Genomic DNA, 25,686 nt, shown 5'->3' on the forward strand with positions numbered 1-25,686 from the left:
GTGTTGAGCTGCAGGGTTCAGCTTTTTAACACTTAGCTGCTCCTGCTCTCCAGGTTGGCCATCTGTATGCAGCTGCCTACTGCTGCCCTGAAATGTCAGAGGGAAATAACTCAGAGAAAACAGACCCCTTTTTTCTGCTTTTCCAAAATGGTGAGAGATGCTGTGATAAACATGGAATACCGGGATGTTTCACTCCTGCTTACTCAAAAATAGAGGGAGGGCTGCCAACTTTTCTTTCATACAGCATCTGAGAATCATGTGTTTGAAAATCTTGCAGAATTTTCCTTTCCTTCCTTTCCTTCCTTCCCTTCCTTTCCTTCCTTCCCTTCCTTTCCTTCCTTCCTTCCTTCCTTCCTTCCTTCCTTCCTTCCTTCCTTCCTTCCTTCCTTCCTTCCTTCCTGTGTGTAATGTACAATTCAAACCACTGATCCTTTGATGTATGGCTGATGACAGGTGCCCATCTGGTCCCTTGGAAACCCATCTTTCATGCCTCTTCTCTAGTGTGTGAGATGGGGTGGCGCGAGTGCTCATGGCATAGCAGAGTGGCTCTGCCAGACATCTGCAGCCAAATGGTTCGTGGGATGCAAGACTGCATCTCTCCACAGATGGTTGTCATGCAACCGAGTCGGCTTATCCTTGCCGGTGTTGGAAATGTTTCTGTCTGCATTGCCTGTGCATGCAAGGATGGGGGAGAAGAAAAATGACACTACTGCAAAGGCAAGCATATGTTCATCATGCAGATAATGGCTGTGGCCCTGTCTTTGTTGGGAATGGGAGACCTGTGTGCTGCCAGAAGGGAAGAGGTTAAATTATGATAGCGTTTCTACTAAGCCAGGAAAAGTTTGGCATCTGCCTGTTCTTTACTTTTAATTGAATTTGGAAGATTATTACAAAGACTGTGTAGGCGTGTTCCCAGTATTTCATTTCCAAAAGATGGAAATACTGTCTTCCTCGACCCTTAGTGGTTTTAGCAGCGGGAGCCGGAGAGCTACGTTCTTGGCACAGTGGCCATAGCGCAGCCTGAAAGCCCCTGGCTCCTGCCCCCTGGTTTCCTCCTGCTGGGTCTGCACCCCACTCACTGCACTGGTGATGGCAGGATGGGGTTCGCTGTAATTATGGCAGCATGGAAGCTAGGGCAGAAAGGAAATCTTGCTTCATCTTGCTTTCCCGTTGAAAGTGATTTATGGCATTTTGTGGGTCATGAAGATGCTAAAGGGTGCGCATGCATTTTCCTTCCCTCTTTCTCCCTGTATATATATAAATATATTTCAATGCTGCTACTGCTGACTTCTGAACGCATTAACGTTTGTTTAGCCCTGGATTCATCCCATCCTAAATTTGCCCGAGGTGCCTGACTCGGGAGCACAGACATCCTCGGGCTCCCTCTGTTGTCGATGGAGTGAAGCACCTGCAGAAGGTGACCCAGCTCTCAGGTGAGGGATCTGTCAATTTGCTTCTGGCTTACTCCATGCCAGCAAAGTGCCTGAAGGAAGCTGGGAAGGGTCTGGACCATTCGTTCTGTGTTGCAGGAGCCTTAGCCACGTCCTGCTGTGCTGCACACAGACACGAAGCAGGAAGGTGTCCCTGTCTGAGGGGGCTTGTGATCTGGTAGTGCACCTACCCAGACAGGTGCAAACCCAGGAGCTCCACATCACAGAATCACAGAACCACAGAATGGTTTGGGTTGGAAGTGACGTTAAAGCTCATCCAGTTCCAGCCCCATGCCATGGGCAGAGATGCCTTGCACTAGACCCCATTGCTCCAAGCCCCGTCCACCCTGGCCTTGACAACTGCAGGGATGGGGCAGTCACAGCTTCTCTGGACAACCTGTGCCAGTGCCTCACCACCCTCACAGCGAAGAACTTCTCCCAAATACCGAATCTAAATCTACTCTCTTTTAGTTTAAAGCCACTACCTCATGTCATACCCCTCCATGTCCTTGTCAAAAGTCCCCCTCCAGCTTTCTTGTCGGCCCCTTTAGATGTTGGAAAGCTGCTCTAAGATGTCCCCAGAGCCTTCTCTTCTCCAGCCTGAACAACCCCAGCTCTCTCAGCCTGTCTTCCTAGGAGAGGTGCTCCTCTTCATGTGACTCCTCTGGACTCGTCCCAGCAGGTCTATTCTCTTATGCTGGGGGCCCCAGATGGATGGGGTGGATGTCCCCAGATGGGTGGATGCTGGATGCAGTAGTGCAGGTTAGGTCTCATGAGAGCAGACTGGAGGGGGAGAATCAGCTCCTTTGACTAGCCACACTGCTTGTGGTGCAACTGAGGATACAGTTGGCTTTCTGGGCTGCAAGTGCACATTGCTGGGTCATACTGGTATCAACCAACACCCCCAAGTCCTCATCAGGGCTGCTGTCAATCTATTCTCTGCCCAGACTGTATTTATGCTTGGGATTGCCCTGACCCAGGTGCAGGACCTTGCACTTGTACTTCATGGAGTTTACATGGGCCTGCCTCTCAAGCCTGTCGAGGTCCCTCTGAATGGCAAAGTTAGGGTAGTAGCAGAAGAGCTCATGCTTGTCTGGACTGCCTGGAGAAGTGTAAGGTCCTGAAAGCATCTGTTCCATATACCCTAGCCCTGTGACATCCCCTTGTCCATTTGTCGTGGTTTAACCCATCCAGACAGCTTGTTCACCCACTCCCTCCCCCCCCCCCCCCCCCCCCTTCTTGCCCTCTCCCTACTCCTGGAGGGACGGAGAGGAGAATCATAAAGAATGCAACTCCCATGGGCTGAGATAAGAACAGTTTAGTAACTAAGGTATAACACAAATCACTACTGCTACCACCAATAATAGTAATGATAAAGGAAATAACAGGGGAAGAGAATACAACACCTCATCACCAGGCGACCGATAACTCGCTCCCCCCAGCCCAACCAAACACCGACCCATACCTCCTCCAACCCTGCAGTCCACTTAGCCCTTCCGGGTAACTCTCCCAGTTACATCCTGGGCATGACGTGCTGTGGTATGGAATACCTCTTTGGTCAGTTTGGGTCAGTTGTCCTGTCTCTGCTTCCTTCTGGCTTCCCCTCCTCCCTGGCAGAGCATGAGGCTCACAAAGTCCTTGGCCAAACCAAAACATCATTGTTATCAGCTCTGTTCCCAGCCCGAAAGTCAAAAACAGCTCTGCACCAGCTACCAAGAAAGAGAAAAATGACTGCTACTGCTGAACCCAGGACACCATTTCTTCACAGTAGAGTTTGATGAAGGGCAGTGAGTTGCATTTGCAGATGACTCTGGGGTGATGCCTCTACAGTGGGAAGCTGTCAGCCCAAGTCCAGTGAGCTGGTGGTGGGCTCACCTTGCAGGTGCTAAGGGAGGGTAGCTGGCATCTTGAGAATAAGGAGAAATGAAATAGCAAGGAGAGATGAGAGATAGGGCAGGGCACACCTTGAGATGAAAGACGCGTGGTTTGTGTTTGAGGAGTAGTGGTGTTCTGTGGAGAGGAGGATTTACCTCTTCATTAACTTGCTGCCTGAACAAGTTTATCTTGAAGCACTGAACAAGTGTCATTAATGTTTCCTTTGAGCAAACAAGGCTCTTTGATAATGCCTGCCCTCTTTTGACCTTCATTTTAATTTTGAATGCTACTGATTAACACCGATCATTCATTCAAACACTAAACTGGTTGTTCCTGCTAAATGCAAAGCAAATGTTTTGTGGTCAGGAGCAAAATGGGGGCAGGCTTCTGTAGGGAAACTCCAAGGTTGTGGAACACCTCACACAAACCAGCGATGGTTATGTTCAGACAGGAATTTCCTCTCTGGTCCTTGGGGAGTAGCTGGAAATAACACATCCCATAGGAAAGGAGAGAGACATCTCAGCAGATAGCCTGTGGAGGCAGTATCAGGGCTCAGAACCATCTAAAAATTTTTATTCTTTTTTTTAAATTTTCTTCTAAAATGTCTGGTTTTCAGCTCATGTGGAAAGTATGTTTGGTAGCTGCTGCAGAGTTTTGCTCTGCTACAAACCCCTTTCCAGTCATTGCTTAGAGTGCTGATCAGTGATGTGCTGCCTCTTGTCAAGTGGCATGATCCTCCCTGCTCAGAGGCTGGGGATTTGGAAGTCAAATTCTTTTTTGGGGTATCATAGAACCACAGAATGGTTTGGGTTGGAAAAGACCTTAAGATCATCAAGTTACAACCCCCCTGCCATGGGCACAGACACTTCACCCTAGACCATGTCTCCCAGGGCTCTGTCCTGCCTGGCCTTGAACACTGTCAGGGATGGAGCATTCACCACTTCTTTGGACAACCTATTCCAGTGTCTCATTGCCCTTACAGTAAAGAACTTCTTCCTTATATGCAATCTAAACTTCCCCTGCTTTGGTTTGAATGCATTACCCCTTGTCCTATCTCTACAGTCACTGATGAAGAGTCTCTCCCCAGCATTCCTATAGGCCCCCTTCAGATACTGGAAGGCTGCTATGAGGTCTCCACACAGCCTTCTCTTCTCCAGGCTGAACAGCCCTAACTTTCTCAGCCTGTCTTCACATGGGAGGTGCTTGGTGCATCACAACCAGTGGCGTCAGTTTGGTGTTACCTGCAGATAGGGTTGAAGCCCACTGTAAGCCTCTTACAGGACTGGAAGTGACTCTGCCAGGGCTTTAGTTTGCTCTCTGAGGAATGGGACTACCAGGCTTCTCTGCAGAGGGTCCCGGTTCTCCACCACCAAAGTGATTTTTATCTCAGTTCTTAGAGAGCCATGTGGACTCACTCCAGCCCTCTAGGAAACATGAGTGCTCACAGCTCTTGCCCAAAATGTTTAGCAATTTACCAGCTTTGGTCCATTTCCTGGAAAGAAGCAAATGCGACTGAAAACTTAGCAGTATCGGCAGCACTATTGAATGACAGGACCCATCTATTTTGGTCTAATAATGACTGCACTATCTAGCAGTCTGCCATCATTGTGGTCCCGTGATATTTCTAGCGCAAGCAAGGAAAGATAAAGCATCCACTGGCAATGAATGTCAAGCCTGTAACAGCTTGCAGAACAGGCCAGCAGATATAAATATGAATTCCTAGTTTCCACAAGCCAACAGCTCTGCACAGCTAAACAAAACCTATTTTCTAGAGTCCATGAGAGTTTTTAGCACCCATGGTGCAATCTGTTTTGCACAACTCCATGTCTGCTAGAAACTCAGCCTGCCTTTTGCCACTCCACCTCAGCTGGTGAGTGCTATGAGTGATTTTAAGCAGCATAATAAAGCAGGATTGTTGAAATGTTTCATTCAAGAGCTCCACCACATCAGAGGGCAGTGAATGAATCACATACATTCCTTTATCTGATGGTGTGTTTGTGTAAAAGGAAGTTACATGCAGTGAGGAATTTGATGTTGCATGGAATTTGTGTTTACATAGATCTCCGGCCTACAAGTTTGGTTTTTTTTTTTTTCTCTGCCACTCCCTGCATGTAAAATCCTTATTGGGAGCTATTTAAAAACCATTAGCATACAAATAGTTTACAAACTGAAGCTGGGAAAACAGAGGAAATGCATGATTGCAGAGGGATGCAGTGTTTAGGGAGATGGTCTTATGGCCCTGCAAGTGATTTTCTGTGTTTCAGTTTTGTTGGTTTGGGTATTTTTTTTTAATACAGAAAGGATAGTACATGTTAAATGTCCATGAAGGTACCTGTACCTAAGGCCATCAATAGCATATTATCTCTGCTCCTGGCAAGAATTAATCAATTCATGATTCATCAAGAAAACATTGCTGGCCTTGAGCTGTGCAAGGGGTTTGAATCAAATCAGACAGGGTTCCAGATCTGCAATGTCAGTTAAGTACCCTACAAGCCTTGAGATCAGCCTCTGAAATCCCACTGATTTATGTGATTTGGTTGACTTCTGATCCCTACCCTGGTGTCTTGCTCCAAAAGCCATCTGTACCCTCCATTTTGGAGGCTTTTGCACACAAGGTGACATGCTTGGCAAGCCAAGCACTGCAAAGTTGGGGAACAGAAGAAATGACTCTGCTTGGGCAGCTCTAGTTTCCACTTCCTGCCCAGGTTTTACGCCTAGGTCTGATTGGGGTGACCATCTCCCATTCATGGTTTCCTTCACTGGTCCTGCCATTGAATCCTACTTAAATCCAGGTTTTCCTTTCCTTTATATGCTTATACTTTCTGAGAAAGTTGGGGGGGGGGGAAGCATAAAATTTTGGCAGAAAGCTTATCTCACTACAGAAACTCACTTATTTCCCACCCCTTGCTTCCTACAGCAGGGAAGGCCATCAGACTGCTTTGGGGCAGGTTAAATCAGGCAGTTTTTCCAATCCTGTGTATGAAACAAGTGAATTGTTGTCTGCAATATCCATCCCCATCTCAGGGAGATGCTTTGTACAGGGAGCACCATCCAGGGCACATGAAAACAGGCTTTGTGACTTGGAGGTGTTTGCCAGCCTTATGGACCAGCAACCTTACAGACCAGCTGCCTAATGCCACAGCTCTACACATTGCATGGGTGAAATCAGTGATGTCCATATGTGGGCCCTGACACACACACATGCCCTGGTTCTACTGCTGCAGCACTGATGCAATGGGCACAGCAATGGACCTGTCTCCTTAATTACCCTGATTTCCTTCATGTATCTGTTGTATCTCATTCCCATTAAATGCAGGAGCGGCAGAGCATGTGCTGCATTGACAGCAGGAGGCCAACGATAATACCTACCAGCATGGTATGGGGCTCTTCTCTGCCTCTGCTGCCCCTGAAAAAATGCATATTGCTCCCAGGGTTATTTCCTTCCCCATCCATGCTGCAACCAAGGGGAGAAGCCATGTGCAAAGTTGTGGCTATAAATGCTCCTGGTGAGCACTGTGGTCTTGTATCTGATTGAAAATGGGCTTGTGTGAACTGGCAATGGCCGGAATCCAGAGCCCCCAAGGAGGTCGAACTGCCGTGTCACAAGAAAACCTTTCTCTGGGCAGTCCATGTCTGCTTGGCTGATTGCTGACCACCTCTTCCCAACACTCTTCCTTCTAATGAACACAACAGCAGTAAGAAGACTCCTGTGCTCCTTTGCCTGTGAGGCTGACAGTGTAGCTGCAACAGATGGTCTGGAAAATCTCCTTTGATGGAACAACCTCTTTTCCCCACAGATTCCTTTGGTGTTTCTGCAGCAAGGACCCTCTGCTCCTGCATTACCAATGGAGGACAATGCCAGACCCAGGCTCCTTTTCTGGTGGTGTCCCATGCACTCGCTTGGAGGGTAATCTTGTCACATGGAGCAATTTCCTTCCCAAGCCTTATGCCAGGCTCAGCCTAGTTGTGAGAAAACCCTTTGGCTCACACATCACTAAGTGCTAGCCTGGAGCCTTTGTTCGCAGGATGCTGAATACATCCGGTGCTGCGTGTGTGGGTTTCAATTATGGTGGTGATAGTTTATCATCAGCTGCTTAACCTTACCTTAAACTAGCATGTTGTACTGCTCCAGGTTATTCTGTTCACTGGGGTTGCTGCAGGGAATAACAGATTGCGCATGCAGACATGGTTAAAGGCAAGCTCATGTGCATGGCAGTATGTGTTAGCTGGTTTGCAGTAAGAGGCTGTTACCTATTATTAACATTACAGTGGTGCTTGAGGGTCTGGTTTGGATTGGCATGCTTGGTGCCATGTAGGGACTTGGGAAAAGGAATTTAACACAATATAAGCAGTAGGTAGTTTGCAATGGGGTTTTGGGAGGTGTTCGTGGCATGGGTGTCTGTGAGCTGATCACTGCCCTACAGTTGGCTTGAGATTTTTCCATGCCAGGAAGGAAGTTACTCAAATTTCAATGAACGCTTGAGTTGGTAGCAGGACTGAGTCTTTTATCTGCTCCCATTGCAGGGGTCCTGTCTCTCCTTAATGGGCTGGGAAGCAGGGAGAAAGCAGGGATGCAAAGGGAAATTGCTCTGCTGGGAAGAGATACTTTTGTTGGTGGGGCAGTATGCTAATTTGCTGGGCAGGACAGCTCAGTCAGTGTATCTCAGGCTTCACTCCTTTGAGGCTGGATTGCAGGTTCAAAAGATAGAAGGAGGCAGCAGGGAACCCTCCTAGAAGTGCTGCAAAGGAGGTGGGGATGAGAGCAAGGGCAGTCAGGAGAAGAGGAAAACAGTGGAAATGAAAAAGTTAAGCTAGGTTATTTCTATGGGTAGTTTGGGGGCATTTGTGTGAGGATCCAACCAGAGATGTGCCTCAGCAGATGCTTTGCACTGTGCTCTCCAGCCTTTCTGCTAGCTGCAGTCTTCTCAGCAATATCTCCTGCAAGGTGCAGAGAAGAGAATTCATTTCACCCCAAGCAGCAGGTGATTCATATCTCAGCCAGGCTCCTTGCATGTTTCCCAAACATCCCAACAGGAGTGTGGATTCAGCAAGACCAGGGGTCAGCACAGTCTCCTCCAAAATCAAGTCAACCCTTTGTTTGCCACATCAAGCAGAGAACACAAGAAGTGTTGCAACAGCCTGAGAGCAATTCGGGGTGAGGATGCTGAGGAATGTGCTCAACACTGCATTGTTTTGTGCTGGGGCAGGGGAGGTGTTTATACAAAATCCCAGCTTGGGTGAGAGCCCTTTGCTTGCAACAGGACAGGGTGAGGCCTTGGAATATCGAAAAATATCATAGATTTTTCTGTTTGCCACCAAACAGAAGAAAACCTCCCTCTTGAACTGTGTTTCCACAGCTACACAGATACAAACATACAAATTCCAAGGTTATTTCTGATGTGTTTCTTTAGTGATCACAACAGGCTCTTTCTGGAGTCAAAGCATTGCTGGGAAGGCTCATTCTTAAAGGAGTGCCTTTAATAATGCTATTTATTGAGGCAAAGCCTCCTTTTTTTTTTTTTTTTGTGATGAGCTTTACTGAGCTGGAAAACACGGGGCCTTGTGATTTCAGGGACTAATCCACTTCTTCAAACTGTGGCGAGGAAAGCAGATATTCAGGGCAATTTTAATGGCTGGAGCAGCTGGGTTGTAAATAAGCCATATACAGCTGAGTCTAGTTTTTTCTCTGAACAGGATGCTCCTGCAGAATGTGACAATTAATCAAAGGAATCAGTGTTTCTGTACAAACATTACCAGATAAATTCAAATGATGGGTTCTTGCTCTTTCAAGGGGTCAAGTCAGAAATTTAGTCTGGAAGCTTAACACTTAGTCAGTACTTCCCCAGAACTGGAGGATATGAAAGAGAGAAATTATGATGTGGGAAGTGTTTCCTGGACTTGCTTTCTGAAGGCTGCAGGTGGGATTCCTTGGAAATAACTTTGCAGTTGCCATGGCATTTATTGTGCCTATAAAAGGTCTTCCAGGTGATGCTCTTTGACGTTAGAACTATCAAGTACAAGGTGAAGCAGGTTAATTGCATTTCTTCAAAAGATGAAGCACAAGAGGGCCCAGGCTGATAAGTAGCATTTCTACAAAGAGGTTGCCAACTGAGCATCTTAAAACTCACTTATACCATGGATGCACTGAGTTCCCTTAGGAACTCAGATGCTGCCTGAGCACTGAGGCTCCCAATTTGCTGCTGTCAGGTAGACAGAGAAGTAAATGCTGCGGAAGTGGATGTTTTACTCTATATATCTCAGAGGGGGCTGGTGGACCCTGCCAAGGACAATGGCAGAGCCACCTCCAGCATGGGGTTTGCATGGGCCTGTTGGAATTCAGGGTGAGTTGAATGGAACTGACTGTGGGGTGTCTTGTTATGCTGTTTGATTCTGAGTTCATTGAGGATGTGTGGCTTTCAGGTATCAGCTGCCTTCGCACAATGATCTGGCTATCAACAGGGGCTGGTGATACTAGGGAGGAAAGTGGTGAAGAGACATCTTTGCTGCAAGAGGTTTTTTCCACGCTTCTCTTACCTGAACCATTCTGAGTGACTGTGAAGTTCTTGGAGTCCAAATTTTGCTGATCAGAGTGCTGCAGGTCCAGGCAATGAAGGATTAAAGATGCCACCCTTGGTCTTGCGATCTACCCTGAAGTCTGCTCCTGGCTGGAGAAGAGGCTGCTTTGCTTTGGGTGAGTTGATTTTCAGCCTTTTCCTCAGCCTCCTCTTCTATCAAATACTGGCCTGCTCGGGGAGCACCACTGCTTGTGAAGGGGCTGGAGGAAGGCTTGGACCATTACGTGGGAGTTTACCCATCCTGCCCATCCACTGCAACCTGTCAGTTTAATCTTGTCAGTCAGTGATTGCCTCCCTCTGGAACTGATTGTTACCATGCAACCATACGTCACCCAGGCAGGTTAGGATTTATTAGTGTGCTGGTCTCTCCAAAAGGCCGTACTTTACAGCCCTGAGCCAGGGGAAGGACAGGGGAAATTTCTCTTCTCTCTAGTTGTGAGCACACCCACAGGAGCCTGCAGCAAGGTAGGGGACCTGGCTCCCATGCTGAAGGTACTGCCCCAGTTTGGTCCCCAGCCCCAGAGCTGATGTGGAAATCTGAGGAAAAGAAACTTGTGCCCAAAACACTTGTAATGCCCTGAACCTCTGGGCAAACCTGCATCCTCACCCACAGTCAAGCCCTGCTCCTCAAGGGAATAAGTGTGCAGTCCTTGTGAGCACCTATTTGTATTTCAGATGTGAGGTTTTTGCCTGGCTGTTAACTCTGGAGAAGCAGAAGAACTCTGGTTAATGGCACAAAAAACCAGGGAGCTCCCACTGCTGCTTGCCCCATAATATGTCCCTCCACCTGATCTGGAATGCAACAGATGAAGTAATGTGTGCCTGGATAACACGGGTATAAAACAGACCAGTGTGGGTGAATTATTATGTGGCATGAAGAGAGCAGTAAATAATTCCAATGTTTTTCTTTAGAAGACAAATAATCACGTCCATACTTGGGATTTTCCATCCTGCTGAGAGCCATCAGGCTTGATTAGCACATTAAGTGTCTGTTGAAATTAAAATTATCAGCGTTTAAAAGATGACCTGAATGATGAGACAAGATACAAACCTTCTAAGCAAAAGCATTTTTGTGAATGAAATGAGATGGAGGAAGGTCCTATTTTTCTCCCAGAGTATGTGCAGGACTCTGCTCATACTTTTCCCGTTTTCTTTTTCCCGTTGCTGCTGCTTATTTTCCCATGGTGACCTTCACATTGCTTAGCTGCTGCCAGACAAGATGGACATTTTCACAGCCATTAATTGAATTACTGACATCTGACAAATGCTTCATGGTGAAGTCATCGTGCCTTGACCCTCCACCTGACTTAATGGAGAGAAGTGCAAGACATGAAATATCTCATTACCAGAGTGAAGGTAATCCTTAAAGCTGTCCAAGAGGAGCCTCGTGAGCAGCCTCCTGGCTTGCAGTATGAGTCCTCCACTGCTGCCAGAGGTGTGGGAGATGCTTTTGCGGCTTCTCTGGAGTTAAGAACATCAAGAAAGGGCAATTACATTCAATTGCTCCAGCCTGCGTTGCTCTGGTTGGGCCCGTGGGCTATGTTGCTGCGCTGGCAGTGAGAGGCGGGTCACGTCACTGCTTGCTCTTCACTGGCCCTGGTTTTAACTTATTCAATTCCTGTGGCCATGAGCAAGATGAGAGGGTTTTGTGGGCATGAGGTGTGCCAGAGCTGCACCGCCTGAGCCCAGCCCCTGGCTGTGTGGGAGCGTACAAGCTCCCAGTGAGGATGCCACAGTGCTGGCAAGACCGTTCTGCTTCGTGATTGCCACTGTTCAATTTCTGTAGCTCTGGAATTCCAGTTCGAATGTCTTCAGCCCAAACCTGCAGCTGTGTGATGTCATTTTGCTTCTGTTGGTTGGGAGAGGCTCCAATACTGAAAATTGCCTCTTCCTGCAATACTTACAGGCCTCAACACCAGCACCTTTGAACTTTGTTGCATTAGCTGAGCAGATTGACTTTCTAACCTCTTGCTCAAGACCAGCTTTCCCCCTTTATTAAAGCTCTTCCCTGAACCATTTACAGCTTTTCAACTTTCTTTTTGAAGTGAGAACCCCAGACATAGATATGTTTTTCCAGCAGAAAATGGTGAATGGGCTGTTCTCCACCTCGGCACCCCACGGACATCCATATCCCAGGGACCTTTTTGCTCTCTGGACTTCAGCAAGAGGCGCCCGAGGGACACCACTAGTCACCAGATCGGCCCATGTGTGGTGTTTCAGTGGAAGTGAAACACTTTTGTATTAGGTCTGGCTGTGATGGACTTAGTCTGCTGCAACTATTTAATTCTGGCGATCTGGGGCTATGCCTTTTTCTGGTGATAATGCTCAAAAGAAGCATTCCTCCAATCTGTAGATATTACCTCTGTCCCTCAGTCATTGATCCTGACTTTGGACTGAGCCACATTAAAGTAAAAACCTCCAACTGACTTCAGTGGCAGAAAACCCCAGCTGACACATTCATGTTCAACAATGCAGTGGTAGGTTTCACAATGTTGCATTACACGACTGACCCTAAAGTGTCTCTTTTGGCTTCTGAGCAATGCTATAGACTGAGTTGAGTCTGCAACTTGATTAATGAGAACATACACTACGTGCACAGAGAAAAATGGCTTCAGCATTTGCAAGAAGACAGACAGCCTCAGGCATTTTGTGGCTTTTGACAGCTGGGAGCCATGAATGTCTGTTGTCTTTTTTTTTTTTTTTTTTTTTTAAATCACTCTGTAAAATGAACACATTCAGCAAATGAATAAAAAAAAAAAAAAAAAGAAAGAAAACATTACTCCCAGCTGGGGTGAGAAAAATCAAGTCTATCAGTGAGATTGTCTTGGTGGCTAAAAGGCAACTTCCTGGCTTTTGATGTTGGTGGGTTCATTCTCTGCATTCCTTCTTTCTTCCTTTAGATAGCTAGTTAAATTCTTCTTTTTTGGGGGTCTTCAGCAAGGAAAGATATTTGAGCTATGATGCAGATGGAGAATTTGCAGCCAAATTCCTCTCTGAGCACATTGCATGGACTGGGATGCTTGCAGTGGGCAGACACTGTCTGGTCAGCCCAGAGAGTTTGGTAGCAATGAGATCTCCCTTTGAGATCCAGAGGCCTTTGAGATCCAGAGGAACCATGGGGGTACAAAGCAGGAATTTTGGAGTACTGACCCATATGCATTGTGTGGGATGCGAAGGATGACTTCTTGCTTCCATCTGAAAGGAGGGGATCTGTGGTATTTGCCTCTCGGCATCATTGATGCTGGTTGTCCACACAGTCAGACAGATGCTGCTGTGCTGGTTGCATCAGGTTGCTGGTCTTTGCAGTTAGGAATGCAATAACTTATGGAATGAAAATACAGTCCTGGAGAATATGACACGCAGCACATGGTGAATGTATTGTGCAGGTTAGAGCTGGCCAACAGATCATGTATTTGGCATGTCTGCTTTAAAATTAATAATGTGTTTGAGTGATATCCTGATTGGAGATGCCTTCCCGAGTTTGGGACGTAAAATGCAACTTTAAGGAAGACTTTCATAATCCAACAAATAAATCTGTTGCAGACGTATGAGTGTTTTCTGTTGTTTTCCATGGAGCTCTTTATAGCTTTCAGATGGGACACTCCCAGCTTCCTCCAGAAATTTCACTTGCAGTGAGTTCAACTGTTGGTCAGCACTGAAAATCCATGAAGAATATCAAGATGTTCAGGGCCCCAGATAGAAAAGCCAAGAAGGACTAGCAATACTTGGTAGTGATTACGTTTGTTTCCTTTCCATGGGAAAGGATTGATTTGTGTGTTAAAAGGAGCTTCATTTCTTACAGAGCAGGCAGCATGATATATGACTATATTAATAATATAGAATTTCTTCTCTAAGATGTGGGAATGGGCTAGAGACTCTACTCCTCCCCCTCTTCCCTTACAAAAGGGGAAATAGAGGCTAATTTATAGACTGCAGTGCACAACGGCTGGCTGAACATATGACTGATCACTCAATGCATGGATATTATATTGTTAGGTCTCAATAACAGGTCCCTGAGGTCCCTTATGTCCCAGCCTGGGGATGGGTCCCTCTGCTGCTGTGTGATATTATATTGTTTGGTCTCGATAATGGGTCCCTGATTCTCTTATGTCCCAGCCTGGGGACAGACCCCTCTGCTGCTGTAATTTGCTGTGCCTCCTGCAGCCGCCAGTTCTGCTGTCAGCTGGACACCCCTTCCTGAAGGTCTTTTTAGTGCCTGCTGTTGCCTTTCAAATCAGATGCTTGTTTTCTCCAAGGCATGTGGGATGAGCATGTGGGTTTAAGGGGAACAATCCCTTGACCCAGACAAAGCCTTTGCCAACTGCTCAGGCACAGTGCAAGAAAAGTGGGGCCAGAGGCTTCGCGCAGTGAGCAGGAGGCAGAGGAGAGCTGGCAGGGGTGGGAGTAGGAGGCTGAGACTGTAATTTTCTTCCTCTGATCTGCATTGCTTGTAGATAAGTATTTCCATCACGTGAGAGTGCTCTGTGCATAAGGTACATCAGCTGTATGCTGCTTCCCCCAGGAGTGGGTTCAAAGTAAAGGCAATGCTTCATCAGAAAGCTAATTGAGGAACTGAGTCTGAAGTCTGGTTGCAGAATAACCTGTTTTCTCCATCCTCTTTGATTTCAGTTTGGCTTGCCTGGAAAACTGAGATCTGTGCATCCCAGTGCCAGTTATGTTCATTTCCCTACGGGACCACACAGCTTGCTGAATTATCGAGATGATGCTCATGGCTGTACTTTCTTTTTATCCTTTGGTTGCTTGTATTTAATATTTGTAATAACCTGTGTCCTGTTTCCTGCAGTTGTAGCCATGCACTTCATTGGCAAAAGCCAATGCTGTTTAAAGGTGATTTTTTTTCCCTCCATACTGGGAGGGAGATTTTGCTGCTTATATATCAATATGATGGCTTGCAGTGTTCTGGCAAGCTGGAGAAAGGAGATAAGAATGAAAGAAATGCTGCAACTCATGACCTAGTGGCTTATGTTCTGTGCGCTTTACTGTGGACTTTTAACAATCACAAGAGAAGGTCTTCTATGCCCCTTAAAATATCCACATCTTTAATGTAAATGAATCAGAACCATTTTTTCATGGTTGGGTCATGCGACTCCAGAGTCAGAGGGGATAACAGTGGGTATATTGTATGTATGGATGAAAAGAGAGAGCCCCAGTGCTGGAACAGACACTTAGCATAGAGAGATGTAATAATGAGATGGCTAACTAGCTTCATATGTTTTATTTCTGTGTTACATTTGGTTTCTTATCTGAATCCCTGTGAAATGAGAGGTGGTGTTTGCAGGTCAGAAGGGTGCTGAGCCCAGGGTTGGAAGCTGGATTTGTTCTCAGCACTGCCGCTACCTTCCTCGGTGATTTTAGGTACTTCTTTTCCCTCTGTTTCCATCCTAGCTTTTGTCTCTCACGCAGCCATACTGTAAGTGCTTTGAGACAGGGATCATCTGTTCCTCTGTGGTTACTTGGTGCTTGGGATCATGGTATGTTGTTCTCCTCTTCATTATTTCTGCAATATCATAAATATGAGAGTTCTGACTCATGCAAGCACACGAATCAGGTGTGTGTGTGTGTGTGTGTGGGGGGGGGGTGATGGAGTTAAGGCTAGTGCATCTGCCTAAGGAGAAAGAGGATGGGATGTGTGGGTGTCCTTCCTTACGGACCCAAGACTGCCTCCCCACCCCAAGCCAGGTTTACTCCTTACTGGTTAAGAATGGGCAGGATGAATTAGGTTTAATAGCTTCTCCGTGTGGTCATGATCTACTCCTCTGACAGGATCTGGCAGACATCAGCTTGCCATTTGCATCAGAGACACCGTGTCAGTACTCAGTGCTATTGAGCAAACCCAGAAATGCAGTGGAGGGAAAGAGCCCACCAGCCCTATTGCTCCTGGGTGGAGGTGACACTTGCAGGGCTTCTGTCTGAATCACAGCATGGCCTTTTTGCCAGGACAGGGACATGCCACAAGGACTGGAAACGCAGTAATAAAAATGCAAAATTCAGACAAATGCAATTCTTGGAGGTGGAAGTGTGTTTGCTGCCTTGCTTTATATTCCATCCCACACCCTAAAGTGCTGCTTATCTCCTGCGGTTCCCTGTGTGGCTTTCTGTGCTTTCAGGAGCCTGCTAGGTCCCTTAAAAAGAGCAAAGCATTTTCGTTCAAGGTCATGCTCTCAGTGCGACAGTAGGAGAAGCTGTGTAAATGAAAGGTTTGCATAAAAAATGGCAAAGGTACACTCAGCCTGGAAAGGACCTTTGTTTTTTTCCTCACATTTCACCAAGTATACTTACACGTGTCTGTGGTGATGAGCGTGGCAGGGCCAAATCCATGGGACATCTGGGGCGAGCTCTTTGTGCTAAGTGATAGGGAAGAGGCTCTGAAGTATGCTGATGGTATTATGGAGAAGCGTGTGAATTTTCATTATGCCCTCCACGGATTTCATGCTATCAGTGTGCGTGGCTGAGATGCACATGCAGCCCTCCAGCATACTGATGAGCCCATGACATTAGTATTCAGCTCCAAAAGCTGGAGCTGTTAGACGAGGAATAATGGTGTGAAGGGGAGAACTGATAAATGATTAGGCTCTATTATAATATTGGCAGCACTGACACAGCTCCCTCACAAAGGAGATTTACCAAGTACCGATTTAGAGCATTAGCTCCATAAATAGGTGACTGTGGAGGATATGTGTATTTTGGGCATTGGGTTTGTCATTGGGGAATTAACAGAGAGGGAAACACATGATTGACAAGGGGCTATAAAAATCACCAAGTCACAGGCTCCTCTGTCTGCACACACATGGTTACTATTAGCAGGACACGCAAGCACCCATCCCTTGGTGGCACAGTACTTGGCACAAAGTTAACTTAAAATTAGGCTCATGTTTAGGTATCTTTGTTGAAGCCCTAACTACATGATCACACCTAGGAGTTTGGGCTAAGAGTGCAAGGGGACTGCTGGCAGCTTGATGCATTCCAGATGTTTCAACTGAAAGTGAAATTGCCCCTTTGCCCTCTGAATTTAGGTTAAATTGCTGGGGTCAGGGTTGCCCAAGGTGTTTGACAGAGGGGCAGGTGCAGTGTACAGACTGAAAGTTACTGTGCGGGAGTGCCCTGTAGCTGGGGAAGCCATAAACAGAATTAATGGGTAAATTAATTTAAACAGGTGAACAACTTTGCTTTGGTTTGTTCCATTTAATCTTTGCTGCAGTCAGTGGTTTATCTAGACCTGTGAATAAACAAAAGAAAAGCCCAGAGGCTAAACCAATGTGATGGTTTTTGTCTAGTTTTCAAACTCAGCTGATTTATAATGAGCTCAAATATGTGAATGGTTATGCTTTTTAAAAATAAAGACAACATTTGCAGTGAATGGAGCACGTATCTAGTCAACCTTTTCTGAGCGTTTTTTATGAGAACAATAGTGAGGAACCATCTCTGGTTTTATGATTAGCTAAAATGGTTGCAAATGTTTCCTTGACACCAGGAGCAAACGCAAAGCATCATGAATTAATATTTGCAAGGTGGCATTTTGAGGTCTCTGGGCTCAGCAGTCACATAATAAAACAAGGAGCAGTGCTCATTTCTTTTGTTTGCAAAACTCAAGGTAGGTAGTGGCTAGGGAGCAATCTCTAAAATTATCTCGTTGCAGTAGATGTAATAGGGGAGCAGGCGGAGGGCTTCCAATAGAGTGGGTTCACTATCTGCTGGAGAGGCAGGAGATGGAGAGAGATGCACCAGTCTATCTATCACATGCAGCAGATGTCTCTGACAGTGATCTGCACTGCAGCAATTTTCTCTAGACCAGGCAATTTTTACTTGTCAGTGCCAGCTGTTACCTGGAGGACCCCAGTTATCAATTACTTGAGAGTGTTCTCCCCACTATCAATTATCTTATTAACTCCCTGACAAATAATTCGTATTAACCATCTGAGCCTTGGAAACCAATCTCTGGTGGTGTCACTGAGCCCTGGCCAACACCGGGTCATCTACTGTGGTTTCCCAAGAGGCAGAAGGTTCTTGTGGGTCACCTTCCCCTTTGCAAGGATTCTGGAAGGAGCCCTCAGCCTGCTGCAGGATACTCTTGGCTGCCTCATCTGGCTCTGTTTTTGGAGCCACTGTGTGAGTGCCAGGCAGGAGGAGGACAGCATTACTGTCCCACTGCCCCGAACAGATGGCACAGTAGATCTGCACCCCAACCTCTGACAGCAAACACCAGGCTCCATTGTTTCCAGCACCCCAAGAAAATAGATGGGTGACTCTCAAGCAACTGCAGAAAATGCTCTCCAGGCTGTGCTTGTGCAATGGAGAAACAGAGAAAAAGAGAAATAGAAAAGGGAAAGAAAAAGAGGAAAGAAATAAAGAAAATGCTAGTTATTAATTTCTGTTTAATGATGAGCAGTTCCTGCAGGGAACACTGAGCCAGCAGAGGAGACAGTCTGGAATCAGTAAATGCACATTACAGCAAGATCTCTTGGTTTGCCTTATTTTTATCCCAGGGTCTGCATGAGCTCACAGCCTCCCTGTTCAGCATTGCCTGCTCCTAATCAGTGTCCTCAGGCATAAAGGCAGAAAAAAGGATGAATGCCACCTGGTGAAACCATTCCTGCCTGGTCCTAGTAGATCAGAGTTTGTTGAAGAAGACATCAGTCTCTTTCTGAGCACAGCTGCTTGGTACCCATCTCCCTTTAGACCACCAGGATGGCAAACACCATCTCTTCAGACTATTTAAACCACCCCACTTTGTTGTGCCTGCAGTGGGTTCGGGAGCGATGGCGCCAACTGCTCCGCCCATGTGGTGGACGCAAAATAAACCAGTGCCTGGCATCAGGTCTGAGGAGCAGACACCTGAAGGCAGCAAGTCTAGATGGGAGGATTTTCAGTTTGCTTGATGCCACAGTCAGCTTGTGTGCATTTGGCTCCTTCTCAGTATAATACAGCTCTTCAGAGCTGAGCAAAAAGGTCCAACAGACTGAAAAATCTTAGAAATAGCAGAAAAAGAGCAAGAGCACAGACTAGGAAGCCTGTCTAAAAGAAAAGAAAAAAAAAAAACCAAACAAAAAGCTGAGAGGAAATGGGAAGCAGTGGATGCTGTTACTCAGTGTACAAGCAATATCTGCAGGTCATCCATTCCTTTTAGACTCGAGGAGGACATAGGTCCTTGAGTTAAATTACATCAGTCCCTTTCCCCCCCAAAGCATCTTTGTATCCAAAATGCCCTGCATTTTTGTATCCATCTTTTGTATCCAAAATGCCCAGCAACAACAGTGACAAAAATAGTTTGCAAAGTCTGACAAAAATCTTTATTTCCCAGAGTTTTGCCAAGCCTTTTTTCAAGTATAAAGCACTCTGGCTGTTACTCCTCAGCTCAGCACTGACCTCTTGGCTGCTCCATCCCTCCCTGCTCTGACAGAGAGGTACAAATGTTCAGTATTAACAAGCATGCTGCCAGCCCTTCAAAGCTGTATTGCTAGCTGTGCCACTCTGTTATTATTTTTATTCAGTTTCCTGAATGTGTTGCCTTTAATGTGAGATTTTCTTTGGTTTGTAATATTTCACACTCAATATTTCCTTTGGGGCTGGAGGGCTGTGGAAAGGGAGCAGCGCGGGGGTGGTGAAAGCAGCCTCTGAAAGGACATGGTCAGCCTTTTTATGCAGGCGCACAGCAGGGAAGGCTTGCTGTTGTTGCGAGTGAGTGTGGCAGGCTCCCACCCTGGCACAGGGATGGGGCAGATTCAACTCCTTTGGACATTCTTCATTTTTTGCAGACTAAGTTGTCTACAGTGAGGCAATTATCTTAACAAAGATGATTTTAGCTTTGCTGGGATGACTGAAAAGAGCTCACAGAAAACAAGAACATTTAACGGTGACTAATATTGAAGTTTGTTTCTGGGAGTATTTATTTACTGGCTGAGCATCGGAATGGGAGTTGCAAAGCAGAAAGCTCTGAGGTGAAGTGGGTATAAGCAAATATCCTCCCTGCTTTGAATTGCAGCTGGTTATCCAGCTTGCTGCTTTGCTTGCTCCCCCTGCAGCTTTATTCTTGTTTTGTTTTTCTTCTTATTTTTTTCCTTGGGATTTTGCTGACAGAGGAAACTCCTGTCAGGCCACCTTGGGTTCCGTACAGCCGTGCTGGCTCATGCAGCCGTGATGCAGATGGAGAGGACACTTTGGCTGCTGCATTGAGCAGGCTGGCTGGGTTTGTCTGGCAGTGCTGGAGATCTAATGAGACACTTTTAGCATAATCCGACCTAACTAAAGGCAGATGATCTGCCTCAGAGCGTGTGGTCTTTGATGTTAACAAGGCTAGGTATTAGGAGCTGTTATATGGCAAGACACACTGCTACAGCGATTGCCTGGTTTGCTGCCTTCACTGCATTTTTGGCACTGTTGTTTGTCTTGCAGAAGGTAAGGAACTTCATGAAGGTTTCTTGTCAGTTTATACCATGACTTGCTTGGATTTAGCCCAATTCCTTCTCCTTAGAAGGCCACAAGGTGGAGAGAGGACTATCTCCCACTCTCCTGATGAAACAGAAGTCGAGGCAGAGTCCTGCCTGCTTGCAGCCAAGCCTAAAGTTCCTCAGATGCATACAGAGAAGGGAAGATATGACTTTAAAGGGAATGACAAATGCACAACGCTCAGGTCTTTGCTGGTATCTGCTGGGCTTGTTCTTTCTTTCTTGTTCTTGGTATCATGATAGTGTTCGAAGCCCAGACCTGAGAGAAAGTGTGTCCTGCATTGCTCAAGACAAATTAGACCAACATCTCTGCCCCAAAGAGCCTGCATCTTGCCTTAGAGGAGCTGCATGCAGGCTTGTGTTCAAGGGGTTTTGGATGTGGGACACCAAAAAGGGGAAAAAACTTCTTTAGAACTATATAGGCAGCTATGAGACTAATGAACCTAAAGTCTGCTGAACAGCCTGACATCTTTTACTGCAACTGCCTGCAAATCATTACTGGTATTTTTAGGTCCCTGATGAATCTAACAACCTGGCTAGGGGTACCTAAGTCACTACTGAAAATAGGGACCTAATGAACATAATGAACCTGAAGTCTGCTGAACAGCCTCACATCCCTTACTGTAACAGCCTGCAAATCATTATCAATATTTTTAGGCCCCTGATGAACCTAACAACGTGGCTAGGGGTGCCTAAGTCACTACTGAAAATAAGAATTAGGTTCTTTAGTCACACCAGCAAGGTTCATTTTACCTGATCTACCTACCTAACAGCCAAGTGTTTAGCTGAAGCAACTTCTCAGAGCTATGTGGCTGGCAGAAACGGACACATGGCTAGAAAGTGGTATTTCTCTTCCCAGGTCCAGGTTAGGATAGACCTGCTAGAGAGGCTAGTCTCTGCCCTTTGATTGCAAAGGAACCTTGAAGACTTCAGTTATCTCTAAGTTGGGTGTCTAATGTAAGGCATGCAGCTTGTAGGTGGATAAAATTAGATAAAATGAATATTCCACATAGGCACTGCTATAAGTTTTACCCTGTGCTTTTAAATAGTTTTGTATAAATAACACTGGGGAATGACACAACCCAGGTCTGCAAGGCATTAGCACTCTCCGGCATGCTGTACATTTCACACTGAATGCTGTTAGCAGCAGAGAAAAAGCCAAGCCAGACCTTCAGATTGAAGCACGCTAAAGTTTTGAAGAAAATCTGGATCTGGAGGAGGATCTGAAGTTTCCTTACAAAGAGCCAAACCACCCTGTCCAGCATTGCTGAGCCTTTCAATAGCTCCCTCACCATTTTAACCTTACTGCGGCAGCCCTGGGTCCACCTCTGCTCCACACAAGCTCCAGACGAGAAGAGATAGTTCTGATCTCTTGCTGCTAAAGTGAATATGAAACACAGCGTTGTACAGGTCTTTCCTAGTCCTTAGCTTCTATAGGCTCTGTAAAGCCACCTTGGATTAAACAGAGACCTATGTGGCCTCCTGCAGACCTTGATTAATTTTATAAAATGCAAAATGTCCATACAAAGTTACAAGCCTACAGAATAGCTCCACCAATGTTAGCATCTGCTGTGGGTGACTCTGTGTGTAGGGAATGGCTACTTGATCAGATCCTGATTTTGCTGATTGCTATGCCTTCGCTAGTCACCACCCTGAAAATGTTCTCTCCTTGTTTTTCCCAGTGTTGCTTTACGCTTTTTGCTTTGCTTTGCAGATGTGAGGGGTCTTGCTCCACAACACCCTGAGCATTGCTTGTGCTGAGCCATCCCAGGCAGCAAGACAATGATGCGGAAATGCAGGTGTTTTTGCATTTTGTACTGGTACAGTAAACCCTGGCTGGGGAATCTTGTATTTTTTCCAAGTGCTACAGTTGACAGGAGGTGGGAAAGGCCTGAAGGGGAGGAAAAATATATGTGCCTCCTTGTGAACGGTCTTCAAGGACTGGGGGGAAATAGCTGGGGAAGGTGAGTGACTGTGAGGCAGCTGTAGTCTGCCCAGGTGAGAAGCCAGGACTGATTTATTGGGGTCTGAGCGCAAGGTTTCCAACACTGGTGCTGTGCCACAGGCAAGAAACCTCACAGCCCTGGGATGCTGCCTGGCAGATGTCAGGTTAACACCTTACACACACAAATGCATTCTCATGCGCAGACACACACTTCTTTGGAAAGGCTCTGTTGAGTTCTAGTGTAGGACCACAGAGGATTTCCCTTCTGAGAGTCATGGGGTAAATGACTTTATAGCATAATATGACTGTCCTGAGAAGCAGAGGAGATAACATAAGAATGAGTTTGCCATCTGTCCCTGGAGTTATTAAACACAACCATAACTGTGTCTGTAACTTTAGACAGCTCAAATAGACTGAAGAAATTACAATGTGCTTACACATGCTTTAAATCTAGGGCTGGTCCTGTTTTCCTCTGTGTATAGGCAGGATTGAATCTTTCTCCTTGCTGTTTTCCTTTAATTTAATATTTCTTGCAATAGGACTGTTCCTCTTAATATGCCTAATGTAAAACACACTTGTTTGCTGACTGTGGCAGGAGTCTCTGGCTCAGGCTACCCTGCACGTCGCCGTGGAGTCTGATGCTGGGGAGGGTAATGACTCTGGGAAGTTTGACACTGAAATGACATATTGGGAGCATTTACTGGGCAAAGTGATGGAGATTAATTATTTTGTCATAAATTATTAGACCCGGGCTGGCTCAAAATGGAGGATAATGCTTGCTATTAGATTGGATGCTGGAGGATGCTAATTTTTAGGAAACAAAAGTGGATACTTTCCTAGATGTAGATATGGTTTACATTTGCAGACCATATTTGTGTTCCCTTTCAGTAATGTCAAAGCAAGTCTGCCCTGTGCTGAAAGCTGTGGTCCATGACTCTCCCAAACGCAGGCTTGCAACCCCAAGCAAGGTTTGTAGAATGTGCAAGGGAGCCCAACAGAATCTGGCTGGCAGGAGGGGGACTCCACCCTGGAATTGGGTTGCAAGCTGGAGGCTGGGTTCCCAGGGCAGAGGTTGGCCCTGGGAAGAGCAAGTAAGCTTTCCAGACAGGGTGAAGTCATCTGTCATTGTCATTTTTTAATTGTTTTCCGTGTTGTACTGCTGATCTTTTAATAGAGCATGATCCAAAACATGCTGTTCTGCTGTGGGTGGCTGGTGATCCTGCTCCCCGACTGTCTCCACAAACTGATGGAGCAGACGGTCTGCGGACAGGTTGCCTTGTAAGGACATGTCAGAAATCTTCACCCTCAACTAAAGCTGATCAATGTCCCCTGTTCCTGATGGGCAATGAATTGTGATGAAGGGACACGTCCCCTTGGGCTGTGGTTTCACAGCTATCTTAACACTCCCTTAAAGACTGTCTTTCCAGCTGCTCACTTCTGCCTTTTTGTCATGCTAGTGGATTGTGGAGATCATCCAGATGATATAAACCGTCTGTATTTTTCCCTCCTAAATGAGGCTTTCCGCTGCAGACCACATCCATTCACTGAGTGGAGCTTCATGACCAGATGCCTTGCAGTTGGCAGAACTGGTGGGCTGGGGATGGGGGACTCAGCTGAAGCAGCCCTGCCATCAATGTGAGAACACACCTTCAACGTCCTTCTTTCCTTCCTATCTATAAGCAGAGTTGGGTGAATCTCAGCCATCCCTGGAAAGAGTTTGTAGGTCTTCAGGACTTGGGTTTGCAGTCATGGAGCTAAATGCAGCCACAGTCTGAACAAGAGACTGCATGGCTGTATGGACACCTGCAGTATTGGTCCTGTGGGTAGGATTGTAGCCCTGCAGCTCCCCACAAAACAAAGGTGAGCTTTAGAGCCATAACCAAAGGCTTATGGTTAACATGAGACCTTTTTACTCCTTTTTTGTTTTTGTACCTCTGAGGTAGATTTGGTTCGGTTCAGGTTTTCCAGTTTTCTTTCCAGCAGTGTGCTGCTCTTAACAACTCCGTAATTTGGAGATTTAAGATACTCACTGAATCCCTCTCCCTGCCAAAACCGGGTGTGACAAGGCAAGACAGGGACTAGCAAGGACAAAAGCAGAAATTCCCATCCTCAGAGATGCTGCTGAGGCCGATTCACTTTGCAGCCAGGGCAGGAGTCAGTAAGAGCGCATTTGCTCAGCAGGTCCCCTTCTCTTCACGCTTTATCAGAGTGGTTGCCATCAGCCAAAACACACATGGGGCTTTCCAGGGACTAATCATACAGCTTCATAATCCCCTCAGCACTGCAGCCGGCGCGATGTGTGCCACCACCAGGATGGGACGTGCAGTGAGTATGTTTGTATGCGTCCCAATCCCACAGGCAGCCAACTTCAAAGAGCCCACAAAGCTTATGCAGGTCAGCAAGGAGCCAACAGGCTGCCATCCCAGCACACTCTTATTAGTGGAACTGATACCCTGTTAATTATATCCCCATCTTTCCAGCCTGTCTTTGCTTCCGCTGCCAGGCATTTCCAATTGACAAGGAGACTCTGTCCTTTGCTTCTAAGTCTTCACCTCCTTGTTAAGTGCCTAACAGCTTGTCTCTTTGGTCCCTAACTCCTCATTCCTTTCCTGTCTGTCTGGTGGCCTCAGGGGTCCCCTCTCCTCTCTGGGAGGAACCCATCAGGTGTCGAGTGCTTCTGCCTCTGAGCTCCTGATGACCCTTCCCTGCATGCAGACCTGGTGTGCAGCACGCAGCCACTCTTCTGCTTAATCCCACTTTGCTCCTACTCCTGAAGGTTGCGATTGAAGAAAGGTTTGCCAGAGAAATCTTTATTTTGCTCAGATCATATAACTGCATGGCAGGGTGTGGGAGGGAAGTTTCTGAGCACATAAGCCTGTCCTTAGGTCTGAAACAGAAACACTGATCTCTGAGCCATGTAGCAGCTTGGGAAAGCTGATGGATTTCACTTCACGTGACGGGAAAAGACTGGGGCTGTGAGCTGTGTGGGGAGCAGCTCCTCAATCAATCACACACTGACATAGTCTTCCACCTGCATTGCTGGGAATGGCAGAGTGGGTGTCTCCACGTCCCTTTTCTCCAGCGGTACCTACTGGACAGACTGAGAGCACCCAGCAACCTCTGAACAATCAGAAGAAAAACCAACACAACTGAAAAAAGACCAATGTGCTCCAATGGAAACATCCTCCTGACCTATTTAAGGCATGTAGGTAGAGCCCTGGAAGCTCTGGCATTGGTGGGTTGATGGATAGTGCTCCAGCCCAGGGGTCTAAATGTCCCCCAATTTTGCCCCAAATGTACCCCAAAATGTAAAGAGAAAGCGAGCTGCAATCTTGCTGATCCCTGCTGGGACAACTCGCCTGGTTTTCGCTTTGATATTCTTGTGCTGGAACAGCCCT

Source organism: Neopsephotus bourkii, unplaced genomic scaffold, assembly GCF_033783945.1.
Source record: "Neopsephotus bourkii isolate Nb327-2 ecotype Australia unplaced genomic scaffold, CSIRO-AGI_Nbou_v1 NB_1825, whole genome shotgun sequence".
Classification (NCBI taxonomy): Eukaryota; Metazoa; Chordata; class Aves; order Psittaciformes; family Psittacidae; genus Neopsephotus; species Neopsephotus bourkii.